Raw genomic sequence first — 9,770 nt, forward strand, 5'->3', positions numbered from 1 at the left:
TGATAGTTCTGGTTTAATTTGTTCTAACACCCAATTTGTCTTTTTCGCACTCCATGATATGCACAAAGCTCTCTCCCAACATTTCAAATGAGTTGATTTTTCTCTTATCCACTTCTTTCACTGTCCAACTTTCACATCCACACATAGAGATTGGGAATACCATGGTCTGAATGATCCTGATATTAGTGTTCAGTGATACATCTTTGCATTTGAGGATGTTTTCTAGTTCTCTCATAGCTGCCCTCCCCAGTCCTAGCCTTCTTCTGAGTTCTTGACTATTGCCTCCATTTTGGTTAATGACTGTGCCAAGGTATTGATAATCCTTGACAAGTTCAATGTCCTTGTTGTCAACTTTAAAGCTGTTCTTCTTGATGTTCAGCTGTAGTCCTGCTTTTGTGCTTTCCTCTTTAACTTTCATCAGCATTCATTTCAAATCATTACTGGTTTCTGCTAGTATTATGGTATCATCTGCATATCTTAAATCATTTATATTTCTCCCTCCAATTTTCGCACTTCCTTCATCTTGGTCTAATCCCACTTTCCATATGATATGTTCTGCGTATAGATTAAACAGATAGGGTGATAAAATACACCAGTGTCTCGCACCCTTTCCGAATGGGAACCATTCAGTTTCTCCATATTCTGTCCTTACAGTAGTCTCTTGTCCAGAATATAGGTTGCGCATCAAGACAATCAGATGCTGTGGCACCCCCATTTCTTTTAAAGCATTCCATAGTTTTTCATGATCTACACAGTAAAAGGCTTTGTTGTAATCTATAAAGCACAGGGTAATTTTCTTCTGAAATTCCTTGGTCCGTTCCATTATCCAACATATGTTTGCAATATGATCTCTGGTACCTCTTCCCTTTCTAAATCCAGCTTGGATATGTGGCACTTCTCGCTCCATATATGGTAACAGCCTTTGTTGTAGAATCTTGAGCATTACTTTACCTGCATGGGATGTTAAGGCAATAGTTCAATAATTACTGCATTCCCTGGAATCCCCTTTCTTTAGAATTGGGATGTATATTGAACACTTCCAGTCTGTGGGCCATTGTTTTCTTTTCCATATTTGTTGACAATTTTTTTTGTCAAAATTTGGGCAGATTCAGTCTCAGTTGCTTGTAGCAACTCTGTTGGTAAGCCTTCTGTTCCTGGTGATTTGTTTCTTCCAAGTATTTTAAGTACAGCTTTCACCTCACATTCTAAAATTTCTGGTTCTTCATCATATGGCTTCTCCTCTCGCTTAGACTACTGCAATGCGCTCTACATGGGGTTACCCTTGAAAACGGTCCGGAAATTACAGCTGGTACAGAACGCGGCGGCACGCTTGATTACGCATAGCCGTCGCTGGGATCATATCACCCCAGTGTTATTAGATCTTCACTGGCTACCAGTTGTCTACCGGGCCCAATTCAAGGTGTTGGTGTTGACCTTTAAAACCCTATACGGTTTCCGCCCAGTATATCTGAAGGAACGCCTCCAGAATCACCGAGTGTGCCGCCTGACGAGATCAGCCTCGCAAGACCTTCTCTCGGTCCCACCGGTGAGAACAGCTAGGCTGGTACGGACCAGAGAGAGGGCATTCTCTGTTGTGGCCCCCACCCTCTGGAACTCTCTCCCTTTCGATCTCAGACATGCTCCCTCCCTCTCCAGCTATCGCCGAGCCTTGAAGACCTGGCTGTTCAGGCAGGCCTACAAGATTGGGACAGATTAATTTATGTTACAATTGATTTAATGAATGGTTTTTTAGCTTAAAATTTGATTATGTTGATCTATATGTATTGTTTTTATTCTTGTTGATCGTCGCCTAGAGTGTCCCTAACCCGGACAGATAGGCGGCTGAAAAATAAAAATTATTATTATTATTATTATTATTATTATTTATTCTCCAATAATGAATCTGTCATCCTTGCATCTCTTTTATACAGTTCTTCAGTGTATTGCTTCCATTTTCCTTTTATTTCATCTCAATCAGTCAGTGTGTTCTCCTGTTGATTATTCAACATCCTTATTCTTGGTTTAAATTTCCCTTTAATTTCACTAATCTTTTGGAATAGGGCTCTTGTTCTACCCTTTTTGTTGTCCTCTTCTATTTCTATACAATAACGTAGTAGTTCTCTTTGTCCCTACATACTAGTCACTGTATAGTTGCATTTAGGGTTCTAACCGTGTTTCTGTCTCCTGTTGCTTTTGCTTTCCTTCTCTCTTTAACCATTTGAAGAGTTTCTTCAGTCATCCATTGAGGTCTTTCACTCTTTTTAACTAGAGGTATTATCTTTTTGCATTCTTCTCTGATAATGTCTCTGACATTACTCCATAGTTCTTCTGGTTCTCTATCAACTAAGTTTAAAGCCTCAGATCTGTTCCTTATTTGATCTTTATATTCTTCTGGGATGTTATTTATATTGTATTTTGGCATTATGATTGCTTTGTTGGTCTTCTTCAGCTTTACTCTGATTTTCAATATTACCAGTTCATGATCTGTACTGCAGTCTGCTCTGGTCTTGTTTTCACAGAAAGTATGGAACTTCTTCATCTTTTGCTACCAATTATATAATCAATTTGATTCCTTTATTGACCATTTAGTGATGTCCATGTGTACAATCGTCTTTTCACTTGCTCAAAAAATGTGTTTGCAAAAAAAAAATTATTGGCTTAACAGAATTCAGTAAGTCTTTCTCTTGCTTCATTTTATCTCCTAAGCCCAATTATCCCACAATTCCTAGTTCTTCTCTGTTCCCTACATTTGCATTCCAGTCCCCCATGATTATCAGCACATCTTGTTTTGGTGTGTGATCAATTTAGTCCTGTACTTCTGCGTGAAATCTTCCTGTCACAGGAGAATGGTGAAGATACATCTGGAACTTGTCCTACTTTAACAGGCAAGCCAGCAAAATGATCAGAAATGCAGGCACGGATTGATAACACTCACCCTCCAGGAACTAGTATGATTCTTCCCAATATGAATCCTAGATTTGGAATGTCTAGAAGATATGTAGCAGGAACATATCAGAACATTGGCATGCTCTTTAACCAAATAAGCAGAGTGCTATCTCCTACCCCCATCCGAAGGACTGATGTGTTAAGAAACATAAAAAGCAGTTTCAGAAACTCTAAACTTAGCAGGAAATGAGTCGCTCTGGTTGAGGTAGAATCTTTTAGAAAAGCAGGAAACAGCTGGTTTTAGTATTATGTTAGCTCTATGCAGAAACCGCAAGATGAACTTTAAATGACAGCCAATTGCTTGACCACACTTCCTAGTGGTTTGGTAGCTCACTAGGTATAGAAACCAATGTTCTATTAACCGCTTTTATGGGAATATGATTAGTGCTATTAAGATAATATACCCCCTTGACCGCAGTCTTGTTTTGCATAAGCTTGACTTTCATCATATGACTGAAAATAGTTACTGATGAACTCAGAAGGACCTCAGTGGCTCAGTGGATAAGGGCAGCAACTGATTCAATGAAGTCTTTCCTTACTTGATCCCTGAGGGCCACTGAGTTCATATAATACCTTAGTGACATCATGGATCTTTTTGCCTGATGTAGTGACATGTTATTATGTTGAGATGGTTTTAAACACAGGGTAGAAGAGTATATAAGGAGCTCTTTAGATTGTAAGGGTAGCTCGCTCTCAGAACTTGGCTGAGACCAAAGAGTTCGAGTCCCAGGCTTGGTAATTTTTATTATTGTGAGTTCTGATCAAGTGTAGGGAAAGATTTATTGTATTAGGGATAGATAAATAAAATGGAGTTGTATTAATTTGTTGTTCAGTTGGCTCTTTATTATTATTATTATTATTTATACCCTGCCGTTTTTCCAAATTGGAACTGACGGCGGCTTCCAGATAAAAGACACATACAATTAAAAACCTATCAAAAGTAAAAGCATATAATACATAAATGAATAAGTATAAACAGATATAATTAAAAAATGAATAGTTTAAAATAGCATTAAACTGTTTCTAATAATTAAAAAACATAATCATAAAATCAGAATAATTAAAAAATAAACTGGCAAGAACAATTTAACATCCTTTTGGGCCTATCCTTGGCCGCCTTCGGAATCAAAGGCTTGCTGAAACAATAAAGTTTTTAACTGTCAGCGAAAGGACTGCAGGGAAGGGGTCATTCTTATCTCCCTAAGGAAGGAATTCCAAAGCCTAGGGGCCACCACCGAGAAGGCCCTATCTCGTATTCCCACTAGTTGTACTTGTGCAGATGTAGGTATTGAAAGAAGGGCCTCTCCTGAAGATCTCAGGGTCCGGGCAGGAACATGGAAGGTGGTGCAATCTGACAAATAGTCTGAACCCAAGCCGTATTGTCTCTCCTATAACACAAGAGAGCGTTGGAGACTCATTCAGCAGACCTTGTTAACTTACAAAGACAGCCTTAGTTCTTAAGAACTATAATACACTTTGGAGTAAAAAAGTCTAAAGAAGATGTTACCACAACATTTCCAATTCCTCTTGTTCTGTGTTTGCCGTTGGAGCATAGACTTGGATGATGGTTATGCTAATAGGTTTCCCTTTTAATCTCATTGATATCACTTCCTCAGACCTTGCATTATAACTCCTAATTGCTTTTGCTACCTCACTATTAAAGCAACCCTATTTCTTCTTAATTTCTCATTTCATGCATAAAATATTTTGTAGTTGCCTAATTGAAAATGTCCCATTCCCGTCCATTTTAATTCACTCACACCAAGTACTATAATGTTGATATGTTCCATTTCTTGCTTGACAATTTCTAACTTTCCCTGGTTCATGCTTACCGCATTTCATGTTCCTATTGTGTACGTTGTACAATTCCAGACTCTACTTTCGCATCTGTGCACATCAGCCTTTGTACTTCCCAAGTAGTTCAGTGAGTGCCTTCTGACCTGGGGGTCTCATCTTCCAGCACTATCTTGTGTTGCATTTTGGATACTCTGTTCATAGGGTTTTTGTGGTAAGAGGTATTCAGAAGTAGTTTACCATTGCCTTCCTCTGAGTTTGGATGCATCTTAGTCTGGTGTCTCAGCTTTGACTATTCCGCCTTGGGTGCCCCTGCTAGGAGTCTAGCCTCTTGGTCTAGACTCCTGGCATTGCTCTCAGCTCTGACACTCTCAAATACCCTTGCCGCTTTAAGGTGTGCATCCTAGAGGGGGGGAACCAATAACTATTGTGTTGTAAATAACTATTGTATTTAGTTATTTACAGCACAATCCTGACTAAGGCCCTTATCTGCACTACATATTTAAAGCAGTATCATACCACTTTAAACAGTCATGGCTTCCCCCAAATCATCATGGGAACTGTAGTTTGTTAAGCTTGCTGACTGTTGTTGGGAGACCCCTATTCACCTCTGGGCTACAATTCCCAAACTTCCCTGGGAAAAGGGATTGACTGTTAAAGCACTCTGAAAATTGTAACTCTGTGGTGGAAATTGGGGGTTTTCCTAACAATTATCACTTCTCTTAACAAACAACAGTTTGGGGGATTCTTGGGGGGGAGTAACGACTATTTACGACGATCAGGTCCTTTACTAAAATTGGATAGTTCTGTAGTATGATTTCTGGCCTGATTTGTTGTGTTCGTCTTTTAGTGAGGTGGAGTAAGTTTTGTCCTGTTTATACTTATTGCTGAATGAGCTCTTTTACGAATTTTGTTCTGTTGCAGGTGTGGAGAACCTTTGGGCCTCCAGATGTTGCTGACCTTCCACTCCCATCATCCCTGGCCATGCTGCGCAAGGGATTTTGACAGATGGGCAGGACAAGACACCTGTCAATCATGCTGTGACATAACGATGTAATGGAGTAGGACCAGCTCAAGACATTTGCTCCTGGGACAAAGGACAAGGTGGGGTCCTTCTCCAATTCCATCTGCAGACGCCAATAGACTGGCAGTGGCCTCTTACTTCAACACTAGCAATGGGAAAGTAGCAGGCTAAATTAGGGGCGTGACCTCAGTCATCCACGTGCCACCACTACTCCCTGTCCTCTACAGCTGGCTCACTCTCAAATCATAGGGTAGGCCCTGTGGAGGAGCCTGTGCCCTGTTCTTCAACGGCACCACCTAAGGACCAATCCTGTTCCACCAGGCCCTAAAACGACCCAACCCTTTGCTCTGAAAAAGAGAAGCGGAGAAATGCACTGGAATGTGTACGCGGCGGTGGCGGCGGCGGAGTTGTGGAAGCGCCGCCGAGGAGTGACCAAACGGCGGGAGGCCGAGCCGAGAGAACAGCAAGCCGACGGCAGTTGGGGAGCGGCGGTGAGAGCGCCGCGAGAAATGGCCGACGGCGGTGGCAGCGGCAGCGGAGTTGTGGAAGCGCCGCCGAGGAGTGACCCAACGGCGGTGGGAGGCCGCCAAGGAGGAGTGGCCCAGTGGCGACGGTGGTGGCAGCGACGAGAGAATGCCGCTGAGGAGTGGCCCAGCGACGGCGAGAGATCGCCGAACAGGAGCGGCCCAGCAGCGACAAGAGAGCGCTGCGGAGAAATGGCCCGGCGGCGGCGGGAAAACGTGGAAGACGACTGGGGCCAGAGAGGCCATGGGAAGTGCTAGACCGGCGGCAGTTAGGAGGTGTTGTGGGGGGGCGGCTGGCATTTGAGTGAGGCCTGCCTCCCCGCCCTGGTGCAGGACGGTGGGCCCAGTGGTGTTGGGGGCGCTGTGGGATGAGGTTGAGGTGTGGGCGTGGCCCAAGGCCATTGAGGGTGATCTTGTGAGGGCATTTTGGCTTGGCGGGCCTGGACCTGCGCCTCCCAGCAGCAGTGGTTGATCTGCCGCCGGATTGCTGTTGCCTGCTGGCCCTCTGGGGCTTGTGTGAGGGGAAGGTGAGGGAAGGAGATTGGAGCGCCTGGTGGAACGGAGCTGGGAGGGGAGGGATCAATAACAGATTTTAGAATTCTGTGTGGGCCGTTAGGGCTGGGGGATTCTGTTGAGGCCCGGACTGGAGGGGGTTATGTGCATAGCAGAGAGAGTTCCGGTGGGGAGGGTGGGAGGCCACGACATTCAGAGGCTAGGCGGCAGATGCCGGAAAGGTGCTAGGGGCAGGCCAGGCCAGTTTCGGGGAACAAGGGATAGATGCATAATATCCATCCCCTGTTCCGGGCCTGCTCATGACCTGAAGATAACTGGGGGATGTACAGCTCCAACCAATCTTCGACTGCTGTTGTGTAATGCCAGGTCTGTGGTACAGAAAACATCTCTCATCCATGACATGATCATGGATGAGAACGCAGACCTGATACGCATTACGGAGACATGGCTGGACGAGGCCTCAGCTCCTGTGCTTGGGGCCATGTGTCCAGCCGGTTTCCAGTACGCGCAGCAGCCAAGGATTGGTAGGCGGGGAGGGGGAATGGCAGTTATCTCTCAGGGGTTCTTGATTTTTGCCAGACCCCCTCTCCATGAGACCAAGTTTGTTGATTGCATGTGCTGGAGGCTGGGCCCTAAGGGCAGTTTAGGGATTCTTCTTGTGTACTGCCCACCCCGCTGCACAGCTGACTCCCTGACCGTGGTGCTTGAGGTTATCTCGGCTGTGCGGGTTCTCTCCCCCAACCTTTTGGTTTTGGGGGATTTTAGCCTGCATGCCGAGACGGATCTCATAGGAGCCCCTCGGGATTTCATGGAAACCATGACTTCCTGGGAACTGCACCTTAGTAATTGTGGGCCCACCCATGTAGCTGGTCATGCTCTCGACCTTGTATTTGTCTCTGGAGGGAATGGTAGTGCTCTGAAAATGGGCACTATCTCTTTGAACCCCGTGTCATGGTCAGATCACTATCTGGTGAAAATGGACCTCTTATTGCCACACACCCTCCGCAGGGGACAGGGACCGATTCGGATGGTCCGCCCCAGACGCCTGATGGAGCCAATTGGATTCCTGAATGCGCTGGTAGATTTGGAGCTGTCTGAAGGCCGCCCGGTCTAAACCCTGGTGACAGAGTGGAATAGGGAGCTCACCGGGGCAATAGACCGAGTGGCTCCGAAACGTCCTCTTCCCCTGAATAGAACTCAGACCGCACCGTGGTATACACCACAGTTGCGGGGCTTGAGGCAGGAGGTGAGACGGCTAGAACGCCGGTGGCGGAAATCTAGCTCCGAGGATGATCGGACACTGGTTAGAGCAGCAATAGCAGCCTACCAAGTGGCAACAAAGGCAGCAAAGAAGGGCTTCTTTGCTGCCTCTATTGCATCCGCAGAATGTTGTCCCAGGAGGTTGTTCCAAGTGGTCCGAAGCCTGGTCGGTCCAGCTGCCCAGGAACCCATGGAGCACTCTAAAGCCTCCTGTGACGCATTTGCAAAACATTTTGCTGATAAAATCGATCGCCTGAAGAGCTTAATTCCGCACGCCGTGGACACAGAAAGTGGGCCAGAGGCGATCAGTTGTGATCCGGTCCGGTGGGATCGGTTTCAGCCTCTTCCCTCTGAGGAAGTGGACAAGGTGCTCTCTACTGTGAGACCGACCACTTGTTTGTTTGACCCTTGCCCCACGTGGCTCGTTGTGGGCTGCAAAGAGAGACTGAGCGAAGGGATCATGGTGGTGGTAAATGCTTCCTTGGAAGAGGGTGCATTGCCATCCGCCCTCAAGGAGGCAGTAATAAAGCCTATCTTGAAAAAACCCTCCTTGGATCCCCAAGATTTAAACAACTTTCGCCCAGTCTCTAATTTACCATTCTTGGGCAAGGTGATCGAACGTGTGGTGGCCAAACAGCTACAGACACACTTGGAGGAAACAGATTACTTAGATCCATTCCAATCGGGCTTCAGGACTGGATATGGAACTGAAACAGCCTTGGTCACTCTGGTGGATGATTTAAGGAGGGCGTTGGATAGGGAAGAACACTCCTTCCTCGTCCTCCTGGATCTCTCAGCGGCTTTCGATACCGTTGACCACAGTATCTTCCTGGATCGCCTGGAGGGAATGGGAATTGGGGGCATTGTTCTACGGTGGTTCCGTTCCTATCTCTCTGACAGGCACCAGAGGGTGGCATTGGGAGAGGAGGTTTCAGACCCTTGGCCTCTCAATTGTGGTGTGCCACAGGGTTCTATAAGAACATAAGAACATAAGAAGAGCCTGCTGGATCAGGCCAGTGGCCCATCTAGTCCAGCATCCTGTTCTCACAGCGGCCAACCATCCTCTCTCCCATGCTGTTTAACTTCTATGTAAAACCGCTGGGGGCCATCATCAGGAGATTTGGGTTGCAGTGTCACCAATATGCGGATGACACTTAGCTCTATCTCTCATTTAAGTTCTCACTGGAGTTGGCTATGGAGACTATTTCCAAGTGCCTGGAGTCTGTAAGTGAATGGATGGGAGGAAACAGACTGAAACTGAACCCTGACAAGACCGAGGTACTGCTTGTGGGAGATAAGAGAAGGATGGGAGATATTGACCTGACGCTGAACGGGGTTAGATTGCCCCTGAAGGACCAGGTTCGCAGCCTCGGGGTCATTCTTGACTCCCAGCTGTCCATGGAGGCTCAGGTGTCAGCAGTGAGCCGGGCAGCTTGGTATCAATTACATCTGATACAGAGGCTGCGACCCTACCTTCCGGTCCATCTGCTCCCACGGGTGGTGCATGCCCTGGTCTCCTCTCGCTTAGACTACTGTAATGTGCTCTACGTGGGGCTACCCTTGAAGACAGTCCGGAAATTACAACTGGTACAGAATGCGGCGGCACAGTTGATTAAAAACAGCCACCGCCGGGATCATATCACCCCAGTGCTGGAAGATCTGCACTGGCTACCAGTTGTGTACCGAGCCCAATTCAAGGTGTTGGTGTT

This window comes from Rhineura floridana, chromosome 11, assembly GCF_030035675.1.
Source record: "Rhineura floridana isolate rRhiFlo1 chromosome 11, rRhiFlo1.hap2, whole genome shotgun sequence".
Classification (NCBI taxonomy): domain Eukaryota; kingdom Metazoa; phylum Chordata; class Lepidosauria; order Squamata; family Rhineuridae; genus Rhineura; species Rhineura floridana.